A 15506-nucleotide genomic window follows, 5' to 3' on the forward strand; every position below is an offset into this window, starting at 1 on the left:
ACTGGGATTCCCAGCTGACAAATAGTGTCAGCAGAGCTGCCCACGCACAGATAAAAGCCATATACCCTCTGCTGTATTATTACATGCATGGTACACACACATAGAGCCTGATTCTCTGCTCACATCACTATCAAATGAGTTAACTCCACTGCAGTGAAGTTGCACCAATGTAAAACTGGTATATGTGAGAGGAGAATCACATCCATAGTATATATTTTCCAATAACAACTGACATTTATATAGCACCTTTCAGCTAAAATCCCAAGGCAGTAGGAAAGCTATGCAGACCAAACCACAGAGACCCGGACAAGGATCACTGAAACACAGCTATAGCTGGAGAAAATGTAATGGCCTCCAAACAGTATCCTGCAGAATAATGAATCCACCTGAAGCTAGGCGCGAGCTTTCCTAGTTTGAATGTAGCTCCCTGGATGGCTTTTGCCCAGGACACCTGCTCTTGTAAAAAGTTACAGTAGGGCTGTAAGGACCATAAGTGGTCAGGGTGGAGGGCAGAAAAGGCATCACCCAAAGGCAGCCTTGCACCCATGGTCACAACCAACAGGGAAGAGTGCCACAGATCACTATTATTGTGTGTCACCACACTATGGGGAAATCCAGGCCCCTCCGAAGTGAATGGCAAGCTGCAACTGGCTTCAACAGGGCCAGGATTTCACTCCATGGGTCTTCTTTGGAAGTCTCTCATATAATCTTATTTAGGCCTGTCTACCCCCAAAATTGCACCAGTTAAACAAAACTTGTGTTTTACAATCTGCTTCTTTAAACCATTGCAAAACCCTCTATGGACACTTAATTTGAATTACTCCTGGCTAATATCCATCTAGCTTAAGCTGAGTCTTTGCTGACTTTAGCTAAATTGGTATAATCCATGGTCAAATCAGATTAAGAGCATCCACACAGGTAGTTTGCATCAATTTTAGTTGAACTGGTGCAACTTCTGTGCCAAGAGCAGCCCTCAGCTTGAGACCTGCAATACCCACAGCTCACAATGGCTTGACCGCGTGCGGACTGACATATGCTGCTAACAAGTTATTCCTCTTTGCTCTACTGTAATACATCTGCTACCCACTTTAAGCTGGGTCATGTGCCTTGTACTACCAGGGTGTCCAGAATATAAAGGATTGCTCAGGGTGAGCAAGACACATATAGGAACAGAAGACAGCACTCCAGGTCTGTTCTTTTCTATCTCAACCCAACCCTTGCATGTAATGTACATGGCACTGGGTTTATTTTTTAGCCAAAAGTTTCCTTTATTCAGGGCTGCTGGAAGATAATGAGGGATTGGTTTCAGTGAGCCATAAATCTGCCAGGTGCATATCAAGGCTTCTGAATAGCAAGGTCACAGGCAATTGTCCAGTGTGGGGGGAGGGGGTGGGTCACAGCAGTAACTCTTGCAGTATTTGTTCCACAAACAGAAGTGGTTTACACAGCTTCCCTGGGCAATCATTGGGTAGGAAATAAATCTTGGTAGAAACTTATCTTCTCCAGCCTGCCGCTGAATCTCCTTGAGGCATGCCCCTAGCAATGCCCCCAAAATGCCTTGCCACAAGATATCAGTTACACAGCTCATGATTGCACTCAATAGAACCAGGGGAGAAATGTACTGAATTCAATAGCATTGCTCCAGGTAATCTCTGGCCAGTTATAATCAATTGGCCATGCCTACTGCAGCATGACTATACCCATCCTTACAGTGCTGTGGGTGTAGGTCTGGTAGAAGAGCTTTGCCTAGGGCAGAGACAAGAGGTGGATGTAACATGTACAGGTATAATAAGCCCCTGAAGAGATAGCACCGAAATAATGTGCATAGAAGTAATTAGAGAGGCACGGGGGAGGTGATTCAGATTCAGATCTGGCTTAGCTTTAGGCTAGGATTCAGGCTGGAGGCGGAATGTGAGTTTGGACAGGATAGCACCAAGACCCCCAAGAGCTGTTCTCATCAATCTTTTAATGATTATTACGCCCATTGTGCTAAATACTATATAGACACACAGCAGGAGGCAGCCCCTGACCTGGAGAGCCTACAGCCTAAATGGACAAGACAGACCAAGGGTGGGAGAGGAAGGACTTTATAGATGGGGAATGGAGGCACAGAGAGTGATGTATTTCTCTAGGTAACAGTCAGCCTGTTGCAGAGCTGAGAAATGAACCAATATCTGCTGTCCCCCAAGCCAGTGCCTTAACGACAAAACATTTCCTTTGCAACCCCACATGGCGGCAGCATCATCCCCCTCTGCTCCCTGAACTCTTCCTCACCTGGGGCCACAATCTCCCAAGTACAGCCCTTCTGGCAAGATTGCAGCTGCATCCAAACTGGAAATTTACAACTGACCCGCTCCATGTCTGGCTCAAAACTGAAGCCATAGGAGCAAGTTCCGATGTGGGGATTCAAACCGGGCTCAACATTGCCCTGTTGGCTCCAACTACACAGGAAAGCAGAAACAAATGCAGCATACGAAGCAAAGGCAACATTCGCAGCCAGTAGGAATACAAGAACTTGATTTGGCTTTTTTTGTTTGTTTTTTGGTCCAGGGAACAGGAACTGTCCTCAGAGACAAGGGGAAAGGCTGCATTCATAAAGCAGTGGGGATCTGTAACACGTCTGAATTGAGTGCCTGATCCATCTCCCAGACATTTATAAATATGTTTTCTCCCCCAGGCAGGCCTTGGAAGGGGCAGTATTTTATTGTCAAGGGCTCATGGCTCACTGGGGGAAGGGTTACAAGGTCCCAGCCTGCTTTAAAATGATGTTCATGCTCTCTGCTGCACTTCCCCATTGGTAGAGAAGCTCAGGGAAACCGAGGGAGACTATCATAACCATACAGCTAAGAGTAGCCTAGAATTCCTCCTTACCTGTAAGGGGTTCAGAAGTTCAAATAACATGGTTGGCACCTGACCAAAAGGACCAATGGGGAAAGAAGATACTTTTATATCTGGGATGGGGGGAAGGCTTTGTTAGTGTTCTTTGTTTTTGTGTGTTCTCTGGGGAAGTAGAGAAGCATCAGGTCAGAAAACTCCTTCTCCTAAAATCATCCTAAAATGAGTCTCAATATTGCAAAAAGAGTAAGTAAATAAGGCAAGGCGCGTTAGATTATCTTTTGTTTTTAGCTTGTGAATTTTCCCTGTGCTAAGAGGGAGGTTTATCCCTGTTTTTTGTAACTTTAAAGTTTTGCCTAGAGGGGAATCCTCTGTGTTTTGAATCTGATTACCCTGTAAAGTTACCTTCCATCCTGATTTTACAGAGGTGCTTCTTTTATTTTTTTTTTCTTTATAATAAAGTTCTGTTTTTCAAGAAACTGGTTTACCTATTTGGTTGGTAGATTATTCTCAAGCCTCCCCAGGAAAGGGGGTGAAGGGGTTTGGGGGGATATTTTAGGGAAACAGGAACTCCAAGTGGTTCTTCTCCTGAATCTTTGTCTAATTCACTTGGGGCGGCAGCAGTACCCATCCAAGGACAAGGAAGGATTTGTGCCTTGGGGAAGTTTTTGACCTAAGCTGGTAGAAATAAGCTTAGGGGGTCTTTCATGCGGGTCCTCACATCTGTACCCTAGAGTTCAGAGTGGGGAGGGAACCCTGACAGAGACTAAAAACCTCATTCTCCCCTGTCTGGGTTATTCCAGTGTAGGGATTTTTAGCTCATGAGGGCTGCCTTCTAGTTCTTTGAATGAAAGTGTGGGCGGTGGCCATGCAGAAGTGGCAGCGGGTAAGGCCACACTCTTCCCCAGACCATTGGAGCCCTGAGAGCTAGGTAGACTTGGGGGAAGGGGTGTTCCTAGCAGAAGCAAAGGACATGCACATAGAGGCACAGGAGAGCAATGTCTCCTGCAGAAGTCATGCTGCCAGGGGCAGCCCTGAATGGAGGTTGCCCCTGGAGGCTCCTTGTTGGGGTTTCCATGGTGTGAAGGGGGACGGCTCTGGCTCTTACTAACATTGCTTTGCACTGTGGGTTTGACAGGGGGTGAGAATCTGGTCCCTCCAAGCCCCCTTCTGCCTCCTCTTCTCCCCCTTCCTGAGCTGGAGACCTACGGAGCTCACACAGAGGAAGTTCTGAAGGTCAGTGGATGCCGTCCACTCCCTTTTCCCTTCTTTAGCCCTACTGCCCACAGCCATGAACCCCAGCCGAAGGCTCCTTGTGGTTCACAGAAGCAGAGGGCACCATGGAGATCTAGGAAAGCAAAGGGCTCCTCTGCCGAACTAGAAGTTTACACACAACCTGAGGAAGAATGGGCCAAGGGAGGAGGACAATGGGGAGAGCACAGTTACCAAGGCCAAGAGACCCATGGTAGATCTGCGTGGGGAGACAGAAGCAATTGAAGGATGTGGAGGGAAAGCAGAAGGGGTAGAGTGAAGATCAACTAAGCAAAGGGTGCATGCATCAGGCTGCATGGACAGTTCCACTTTCTAAGATTTATTACTTTCTCATAAGACAGCTCTGATCCAGCACTCAGCTGCGTAGACTCTGGGCTAGGCTGTTCATTGCAGCAAAGCAGCAGCATGGACAAACCTCCTCCAGGGATTTAGGCCAGAATATTTCAGACAGATCTTCCTCAAGCACTTAAATCAGGGATCAGCAACCTTTGGCACGCAGCCCGCCAGGGTAAGCCCCGTGGTGGGCCAGGCCGGTTTGTTTACCTGCTGCGTCCCCAGGTTCAGCTAATCGCAGCTCCCACTGGCTGAGGTTCGCCGCTCTAGGCCAATGTGGGAAGCAGCGGCCAGTACGTCCCTCGGCCCTGCCACTTCCCACAGGCCCCAAAGGCCTGGAACGGCGAACCACGGCCAGTGGGAGCTGTGATCGGCTGAACCTGCAGACGCAGCAGGTAAACAAACTAGCCTGGCCCGCCAGGGGGCTTACCCTGGCAGGCCGTGTGCCAAAGGTTGCCGATCCCTGACCTAAATTAAATGGCCCAGGTTCCAGAAATGCTGAGTGCCTCACTGACCGCGCCCGATCAAATCAGCAGGTGCTCAGCACCTCAGGGGAAAAACCGCAGACTACTTATTTAGGTGCCCCACAAATGGATGGAGGTTCCTGGTTTTAGGTGCTCAAGCTTACACATTTTGGCCTTCGCCAACCCCAGCCCGTTTCTCGAGATTTGTGGCATCAGGCTGCTTGGAAGCCCCCTTTAAATGACTGCTCGATCAGGGCCACAAACTGACCTATTTTCTTCTAAACCAACTGCTGTAGCACTAAAGAGGAGCCTGCAGGATGCTATCTATACACCTTGGTCCTGAACGGTCTGACCCCAGCTTTGGAGAATCACAGAGATTAGGCAAATGAAATGTCTGTGGATGTGACAGCCCGGCTCTCTCTGCCTCCCACACAGTAACAATGCCACCTCGAGGCCAGATGGTTTGTGTGTAAGAAGAAAACATTGCGCTGAGAAAACTTTTGATGAATTCCATGGCTTGCTACAGCTGTGAGCGGTGGCTGTCATGTATAAAGGGAGCAGTGAGGAGCACCCAGATGTTATAGGATAACCCATGGTTTAAAATAGCACTTAAGACATTGTCAGACTCATAAAAGGTTTCATCTAACACCTCTGAAAATCCCAAAGGGGGGTCACAATGTGTGAAACTTGACTCTCTTCAAGAGGGAACAGAGCCCAAGCCCAGTATAATGTGTATTTGTTTTCCAGGACCATGCCAAGTGGGGGCTTGCTAAATCTGAGCAGCTTGAAGGGTAGCTGCTTTCCTGCTCCTCTGTGTTTGAAGGGCAGTGTTGTCACCCTCAGCATTATGCAGTGAAAAAGAGCCTTGACAACATTAGCCAGTAGATATCTCTTGTGTTTGGTGATTTGAGAGGGGAAGATGCTGACAGGAGAAATCCTATGTCTTGGGGTGGCACTCATGCTCACTATTGCTTTCTGAGATCTATTTAAACTAGAGACAGGTCCAAATCAACCATTCTGGTCTGGATTTCAAACACCCTGAAGCTGGGGCTACCCAGATCCAGGGTTTCAGTGTGGCTCATTGTAAAGACAGGTCCATTTGCAGAATGGGGATTCAGATATTCAACCTCTGGTCCCAACAGTGGCTCTAACTGTTATGCTGCCCAGGTTGAAAAACATTTTCAGAGCCCTGGCAGAGAGGGGAAAAAAGGAAAGACAGAGAAGCCGGCCAATCAGAGCAGAGAAAAAATGCAAAGATGGCCAGCTGGGGTAGGAGGGGGAGAATGGAAAAAAAAATAAAAGACCCAGTGGTACAGTAACCCGCAGGAAGTCAGTGCCCAGGTGGCACCCTGCCCCTAGAACCAGCCCTGTTTACCCCAGAGTCAATCCAATCCCAGGTTTGGCTTAGACTATCTCTAAATTAAACTGGGGAGAAGTTCTCCAGTACATATTTTGGCCCAAATTTCTCCCTGATCTAATGCTATTCACTTCCATGGAGCTCCACCAGGGACATCCTTGGCCCTTCAGCTCTTTGAAGGATGGTTCTGCTGCCCCCTGAGTGCAGCGCTATGGCAGGCCGATGAGCAGCCCAAAGGCTGGGTTCTCTAGACACTGAGCTAAAGCCTGTTCTGGCCCCAGGAATTCTACTGCCAGGCTACTGAAATCCGGGTGAGTTTGTGCCTGTGCTCTGTTGTGAGAACACAAGCGCACATGGCGTTTCTCTACTGCCTCGAGCCAGGCGGCTGTCGGCGCTGTCCCACCCATGTCACAGTGGAGTGCAGTCCATCATTTCAAGCACTGCAGGGAGCTCTGCTAAGGAGGTGTCAGCCAGGGCTCCCACCAGAGTTCTCTGTCCAGGCGGGTGGGGATGCATCCTCCCTTTGCCAGGAAAGACCCCCGAGCACATGGAGCAATTGCCCAGGGAGGAGCGAGGCCCCAGTCATTCCAAACAGTTATGGTGCCCCCCTCCAACCACCACCCCAGCAGAAACTCAGCAAATGTTGGGTGGGGGGGGGGTCACAGAATGAGCTTAAGGCTGTAGGGGCCCTGTGGGAGGGTGGGGAGGGAGCCCCTGTTATTGTGTAAAGACTGGGTGGGCTTTGCCTGTAGAGACCATATTGGAAGGTGGGACTGGGTGGAACAGTTGACTCACCACAGATGCACCCCCTCGTGGCTGGATGTGGCATAGCAGGTTCTCTTCCTCTAGCGCTGCATGCCGACAGCGGTTCCCGTCCCTGCTGTGCTCCGCCTCTTCTCGTGACTCAGCCCTTCAGCCGGGTCATCTTTAATCCCGCCTCTTTTAGGGTAGACAAAGGTCCAATAAACTAAGCTCAACTAGACCTAACTCTTCACCCCCACATGGACTCTAGGGCTGCCACTCATCTGGTTTTTAGCCAGAAACCCCAGTTTTTGGCTTCTATATCCGGGTGCCATTTAGGGTTGCCAGGTACCCAGTTTTCATGGACTTGGCAACCCTTAATGGCTCCCGGACCAAAAGTCTGGTTACCACAGGGCAGGAGGAGGCACCAGGTCATTAACCCACACCAGCTCCTGCTCAGCCAGGGCCGCCTCCTACCTGCAGGCAGGCTCCTTGAGATGATGCAGCGAGTGACAGGGAGGAAGAGGAGCGCATGGGCCTCGGGGGAAGAGATGGAGCACGGGTATGGTGGGGCTGGGCCTCAGGTGTCTGGTTACCAGAAATTACAAAGGTGGCACCCTAATGGGCTCACTTCTCTGCAGATCAATACCCCCTTCCCAAGCTTGGTAGGGTCATCCTTCCAGCTCTTGTGCAGAGCAACCCTGTCTAGGGCTTTCTCCCTGAGGTCTGGCTCCAAATTCAATAGTCCTTCTCCCGCTTGCAGGGTGTTTCTTCACCACCTTTCCCGCTGTAGGGAAACCCGGGCCCTCCCTCTCCTCCAGGCTCCAGTCCAGGGCCCCTTGACCAGAAGATATGGTCTGCTCCCACAGACTCCTTGCTGCCTTCTGGACCTCTCCCTACCTTGGCCTTCCTTCAAGGCCCTTTCCCTCAATCCCTCCCTGGGCTTACTGCCTGTCCTCCATTTTCCAGAACCGCAGAGGGACTGCAGAATTGCTCCAAGGCCTTCATCTCATCCAGGCTTCCTCCCACTACACTCAGGACCCACCTCCTCTCCCAGTTGGGCTTTCTCTTCAATTGGGACCGGTCCATGCTCCAGATGCAAGTAGGTGCTTTCATTGAGCACTCTCGCTCCAGTTAACCCTTTCAGTAGCAGTGTGGGGTACATAGACTGCAAAGGTAGATCAGGGCCCTGTAGACAGACGACAGCCCCCGTTGCTGTGTTATGCAGTCTTTGAATAAAGGAATGATTCAATTGTTAAATCCAAGTTCCTGATGCTTTAATGCAAAGAACCACACCTAAGGGCTGCAGATTGTCTTAATGTGGCCCAGGGACCACCTTTCCACCTCCTCATCTGAGCCAAGCGCTCCTTAGCCAGTGCTAAGGATCAGGGCCAGAGAGTGCACAGTGGATGTGAAGTGAGCAGATCCAATTGGTAGCTGTGCATTCCCTTGGCCCAGGTGTGAATGACCATAGGCACTGCAGGGCAGGAGAGAATGAGGCCTGGAGTCCATTCCTTTTCCATGCTTTGGAAGCCTAATGTTTTAAAAGCAATCGCTGCTTGAATGAGTATGCTGGTAGACGGTGCGCTAGTCCCTTAAAAACCTTAATAAAGGCTAAATTATACAATAATTGCTGCTCATTAGAACATGATTCATTCCCTTTCCCCCACCTGATTGTCTGGGATGCTTCCATCTTCCAGTACCACGTGCGACTCCAGATGCACATGTTATCTGGGGTAAAAGAAAGCCTGCCTCTTCCCTCACCCCTACCCCCCACAATATTGCAGAGGGAGCTTGGGATGACCCAAAGTGGGTGGGATCAGCATAAGAACAATTCTCAGCCACTTTAATTTGATCATCAGAGGAAGGTAAATCTGGGAGGAGATTCTGAAGCATGTTAGTGCTGAGCTTATCTGGCATAGCTATTCCTCAGCTTTGTGGACAATTGTCCAGCTCCATGTAAATTTACACATCAGGCAGCTAAACCATAATTCAGTGCCAGGACATCATGAAGACACTCTGGTTCCCAAGATATCCCACGAATATTTTACAAACCTCCTGATTCGGTGAGCTTGGGGTCACAGACAGCTCTGTTTTTCCACAGTCTAGGGGCTGCCAGCCAGTGGCTTAGCAATAACCATTCCAAGTGCCAACACGGTTCCCTCTTTCTACGGAACAAAGCTTCTGGCCTTTGCCCTTTCAGAATTCTGTGGGGAGCAAAATCTCCATGCCAGATAAACATGAGCCGCTGTATTTCCAAAAGTGTCTTTAGCTGTGGTGTTTTTCTCGTCATTATTATTATTATGGTGAGGCTACAACTCAGATCAGGATCCTAGTGCGCTAGGTGCTGGACATACACATGGAGTAAGATACAGTCACTGCCTCAGCGAGCTCACAGTCAAAACCGATAGTTAATGTTTTTAATGGTTTCAAGAAAGCTTTACTATTCATTTTACTATCATGCTGTCTAGCTTCCGTTCCCTTCTGTTATTTGTTCATTACCTAGCCTAGGTTTTAGAATTTAACAGCTTCCCTTTAAGGCCTCTCTACTGTAGGCACTTTCCTGTGGACACTTCTGAGCTCTGATCTCCCCGTGGTCTTTTTTTTCACCGAGGTCCATTGAGAGAAACTCAAGTCACGGCTCATGTCATTAGCAAATGTCCTCCCTGCCACCTCCCGCAGAGTCCGCTTTTGGCACCTTTTTTGCTGAAGGCTATGCGGTCTGCGGCGGCCCTTTAAATCAAAGGAGGTGGAAGCCTGCGTGTCTGAAATGACGGTGGCATGAGAGGTTTGAGGAGTGCACTGATTTATGGACTGCAGGCTGCGGTGGTGCCGCACTGGCATCCAGCCTGTCACAAACAAACATAAAGGCCATTTGACAGGCTTAACGGCACATGGACACAGAGGTAACAGTTGCCCAACAGCCACAAAGCTGTTGAGCAGAGCTGAAATAATAAGCCGCAAGCGAAGGAAACGTCTCCTTCTCTCAGACATGTTCTATTTCCAGTTAAAATACCCCCACCGCAATCTGCATTCAGGGGCAACTCAGGCCTAGTGGTCAGAGAGTGGGAGTCAGGGCTAGTGCTCAGAGCCAGAATCAGGAGTCCAAAGCAGGGCTGGAATAAGGCAGAGCAAGAGCTAGACTGGAGCTGCACTAGGAACAGGGCTGGGACAGGAGCAAAAGCATGTGAAGGTCTGTGGCATGTGTTGCCACTGTCAGGCAGAGGAACATTTCAAACCACAAGGTGACGCTGAGTCACTGTTTCGCCTATGAGGGTTATATACCTGCCCTGAGAATCACCAGACCAGCTCCTGGCTTGGGGATTGGCTGGAGCCTAATGACTCATCACCACATGTGGCTTAATCAGACTTTAGTTCAGGGGTGACCCATCACCTTACAATTAAGCACTCAGATGCAGGCAATGACACAGTGAAGGTTGCCTATACAACCTTAACTCTGCCCTATTGTGAGCATGCACTGTGATACAACCTTTATGATCACATACTGTGTCTCAAACAATACAATATATATAACATCAGAGACTCTTTTTCTACAACCTTGCATACATATTGAGAATATCTTCTAATATTATATTTCGTCCCTGTATACTTACACTATTTCCATTGTCATAATGGTCCAGTGTATCTTTGACTTAGTGTTTCTCTAGGGTAAGTCCTTGTCTCTCCAGTCTGAGGTATGTACTAATTCACTCAGCACCCAGTATTTGTGTGTACCCCATACTAACATGGCCTGGTTCCTTGTCTCCCTCTGGAGGCTAGACCAAGTACAGAGGCTGATGAGGCTGCTTTACCGGATCTACTCCTTTAGCCCAAGCAGTAGAAGCTCAAAAGATCCAAAGTTCCCAGGTTCATCCCTACAAATGAGCCAATCAGGGGCATTGTTACATATATGCCATCACTGCAGCCAGCAGCACTGCTGTCCTGAGATGCAATCCAAGTAACTATGCAGCTAAACCTTACTTGAGCTTTTGCATATTGTGTAGCTAAGTTAGGCATACAGCTGAAACTAGGCACTTTGGATGAAACCCTCCTCCATGCAGGGGATCAGCACAAGTTCAATGCCCTCCTTAAGTTCTCAGGAGTTAAGTGGTGCTTAGCCCTTGGGTAGCCCTTCCTAACCGAGGTGAATGTCACTCCTTTCCGAGCTTACCACTGCCATTCACCATGTACTGGGCATGCACAGAGTGCATTTCCCAGGCTCATAACTCAGTCAAATCCACATCAGTTTCCACCACAGAACTCAGAAATCTGTCTCAGTGAGGATTAATTCTACCAATTTACAAAAATTAACTCTACAAATCTATCAAAGGCATCTGGGGAAAAAGTCACAAGAATTGGCTGATCGGAGGAAAAGGATACTTCCATGCAGTTTCCTTGTTCTTGCAAACTGATGAACCATTTTAGCTCCAGCTTAGAAATAAAAATCACCCTTGAGTAGAGACAAAGACTGGAAAATCTCATCTTGGAAGGGGAACAATCAGGAAAGTTATCAGCATATTTAACCAGGAGCTTAGAATGGAAACCATTCTGCATCCTTAATTACAGCTGTTTCCGGTATTCCTGCAATTGCTGTACCTGTGCATAGAATTAGGTCAACAGCCCACTATGTATACTAAGAAGACACCACAGGAGTGAGGCTTGTCGGAATATCCCAGTTCCAGCCACTGAATCCTCCAGGGGACACTGGTGGGGGAGGATAATGGAGGCTCATGCCTCATTTCTTCTTCTGTCAGTGGCTCCATGATGGAAGGCCAATGCCAATCTGAGCTCTCACGGAGCACATCATTTCATTTCCTGCAGACATGGCGCTGGAGGTGCGGCGCTCAGTGCATCCAAGGGCTCAAGTTCCTATTTGTAACATACCCTGCAGAGTCTTAGATACAACTCCTCTTCCTTTCACAGCACATGTATCAATGGGCTCATGCCCAGAGTGGAGATACAAATGGAGTTCTACATGCAGGCTGGCTGCCATGCATGATTTATACCTGCTGTATCCAACAATCATTTACACCTGTCACTGTTAGTTCACACTGGGCCTCACAGGGACTTGCAATACTGGTTATCTCCCAGCGAACCAGTAAAAAGTGGTGTGTGATGAACTATCTAGAGAGAGCACCAAGAGAGCTGAAAGCCCAGCATGGATGGGATGGGGAGCATCCAGAAAATGCCCACTGCCTATCATGGTGCTGCATCCATCCTGCCTCTTGGCGTGATGTAGTCCCTCATTCCTTACCCCAGGGAAAGGAAATGTAAAGGAGACCCTTTGAGGCAAGGCTGGCCATCTTGGTCTCTCCCCCTATGCTGTTGTTATGTGCAGAATGATTAAGAACTGCTGCGTTGGGACATCCACAGTACAGTTCAGGGGACCATGGGCGCTTCAGACTGGACTGGACAAAGCATCTTATGCTCTACTCCTGGAATAGACTTGCTCCAACCTCATGAGTCTTTTCTCTTCTGGGGGCAGGAGGCAACTCGGAACCCCAGAAGAGGCTGGGGTGGGTGTGAGAGACCCAGGGGGTGCTGAGGAAACTGAATGGTTGTGGGCCCTCAGGCTGCCTTTGTATGTGAGAGAGAAAAGGCATCTGGAGGAACCAGCTCCAAGCACCCCTCCATAGATGAGGCCACAATCCCTGTGGCACTCTTGTAATTGGGTCATCCAGCAGCACATAGGAACCATGATTCCTATGGCTGGGCAGTGGCCCCCCTTGCATTCTTTCCATTTGTCAGCCAAGAAGGGGTGTCCCTGAACACAGCCAGACTCTAAAAGAGAGCGCCCCACAGCCCACGGTGTGTGGGCCAGGAACAGTGGCTCCTGAGAGCCCTCAGGCTGAGAGCCACCAAACAAGCTGCATGAGGGGAAGAAAAAGATGTGACCAGCCCAAAGGCCCCAGCGAAGGCAATCAGCCTAGGCTGCCCAACAGCACCCTGCCATTACATCCAGCAGTGACTGCTAACCACATTAGCATGGTGCTTCTGATAGAATGACATGGGAAACAATGTTGATGTTTAAAGCGTCATCATTAGTCTCCAGTGTCAGCATTGTATGGTACTGAACGGGGAAGCACAGCATTTAGATTTATCACTTCAGGTTGTTTGCAGACTCAGGAAGCCAAAAGTGCAGTCAGATGGCTGCCTTCATAGCCATAAGGACTAGAAACAGCCTTTAATGAAATCTTTGATTACAGAGTAGAATTCTGCAGCAGCATACAGGTTCTGTGACTAATTCGGCAGCCAAGGAATGATATAAAGTGGGTGGGAAATCCAGCAGCCAGCCAGATCCTTCCCCAAGAAGAGGGTAAGGGAGTGTGTTCAGAAGGGGACCTTTGGAAAAGCTCATGTCTGTAAAAGGGCTGACCGCAGAGGACAGGATTTGTGTACTCAGCCGACGGAGGTAGGACAGCTGCTGCTGCTGCCAGGGTGATACAGATGTAGCTGTGTTGCTCATAGCCAGGTTACAGCTCTTGAGGTTGCTTTATCATCTTTGGTTTGAATTTTCTGTAACCGAATGACCTGTTTTGAAAGTGACAATGTTGCCTGTTGATAGCTATTTGGCTGCGTGTATGCTCTCTGCGTACTAACTCTGGCCAGATTGCCCATACAGCGGGCTCCAACTGAACTGCCCAATAACCACAGACTCGGTTCATAGCAAAGGCACTTGGTCAGGTTTATTGTCAACAAAGCACGGTCCCAATGCCCTGGCTCAGTGGTTACAGGCACACTCATGCATGTATGCCCATTGCAATGGACTAGCTCAATTAGTGGCAGGGCTTTCCACTGTCCCCTAGGCCAGCCAAAGCCTCTCCCTCTGAGACTTCATTTTATATCCCAGTACAAAAAAGTTACATATTGCCCCTCTGATGTAGTGAGTTACTGCCCCCTGACGTGGGTTCTTATCACTCTTGTACATGTTAGTTCGATCAAAACAGCTTTATCCATCACACTGTTATCCTGATCTTATCTTTGGTGGGGTCAGTGTGTTCTCAATATCTTGGGGTGGGGGGGCGGGATTTGTGCCATGCTTTGTTGGGGGGTTCTGGAATGTGTTTGTGTGAGTGTCCTGTGCCTGGCACTTCTTAGGAATGTGTGTTATTGCAATACCAGCCCTGTTCTTGCCAGGTTCTCTGACTTCTGCTCATGGCCTGTCTCTTGCTAACTTTGCTTTATATTAACAAGGCTTGACCACTACTTTAGCTCAGGCCTCAGGGATTTTTCTGAGCATCATTAGTCAAAACTTCCCTTTCTCCCACTGGCGCCTCTGGCTGCTGCCCTCCTCCCCAGAAGTGGCTGCATTAGAGTGGCTCTACAGATGCATCTGATAGTTTATGAAGTGTACTAGAATGAAAGGTTATTATAGAACACCAGCTGCTCCCTCCAGCCCCTACCAGCAAGAGGTGGAGACTGGGGACCTTGGCACTTTTAAAGTAATGCTGCCCAACTCCTGCTCTGAAACTACAAATATTGTCCCCCAAACAGCTTAGTCACCACAGGATCTTCTAGCAGCTTGTCCTGCTGGGTTGTTCTGGGAGTTTCAGCTGCATAGTCAGCGTTGGAATGGGATGAGTAGCCAAATTTGACCAGCAAGGAATAGTTTAGTTAAAAAGTGTTTGTGCCAGAGGTAAGCAGGGAGGAGTGCTCATTTGTCCTGGACTGCAAAATGGCATTAAAGCTCAGCTCTGAGAGGGGAGGGGGGCAAAAAAACTGGCAGCTACAAATTACTAATCCGTGTTGGGTAGCAACACCAACAGCTAACTATGAAGGGTGGATCAGCTCTCGCCAGCCGTAATTATCTCTGGCAACGGCCCCCTGAAGGAGTGGCAAGGCTGGATGATTGTCTTGTGGTGATAACGTGAGGCACCCAGAAATATTACGTGGTCCGTGCCCAGCTTCCTGATGAGGTTCCCAAGGTAGACGCAGCTTCAGAACACATGGCCCAAAAGGGATACGGTGTCTTCCTGCTGGATCCTCTTTATAAACAATTGCACACCATTAAGAGTGGGCCCACCTGGGCCTTCCTTGGACTAAGTTCAGTGCCCACTCAAAGCAGAGACCATAAGGCACTCAGGGCAGAGGCTCTCCAATTGGAGACAAAGTATGAGTGTAATCTATAGGCATGTCCAAGTAACCTGTGCTGGAAACATATTGCTGAGAGTCCACAGTCACCTAGGACTTGACAGCTGTCATGGTGCAGAACACCATGGTCCTTTGCAATGTTTTAGCAGCATGGACAGAAGTTAGATCCAATAGCACAGGCTTTGGCCATTTGAGCTCAAGGAAAGTTTCTATGAGCATTTTGCAGAACAATTGTCGCACACACACACACAGAGAGACAGACAGAGTCCAGTTCTTTACAATCAGAGCAGGTCACAAAACAAAGAATTATGACATTTTTATGATTCCACTCTGTCCCCATTTTCTGACCAGCTATAATTAAAGCACATTATTTCCTAGCACCTTTACTCCTGAAGGATCCCAAACTGCTACAT

The sequence above is a fragment of the Eretmochelys imbricata genome, chromosome 8, assembly GCF_965152235.1.
Source record: "Eretmochelys imbricata isolate rEreImb1 chromosome 8, rEreImb1.hap1, whole genome shotgun sequence".
Classification (NCBI taxonomy): domain Eukaryota; kingdom Metazoa; phylum Chordata; order Testudines; family Cheloniidae; genus Eretmochelys; species Eretmochelys imbricata.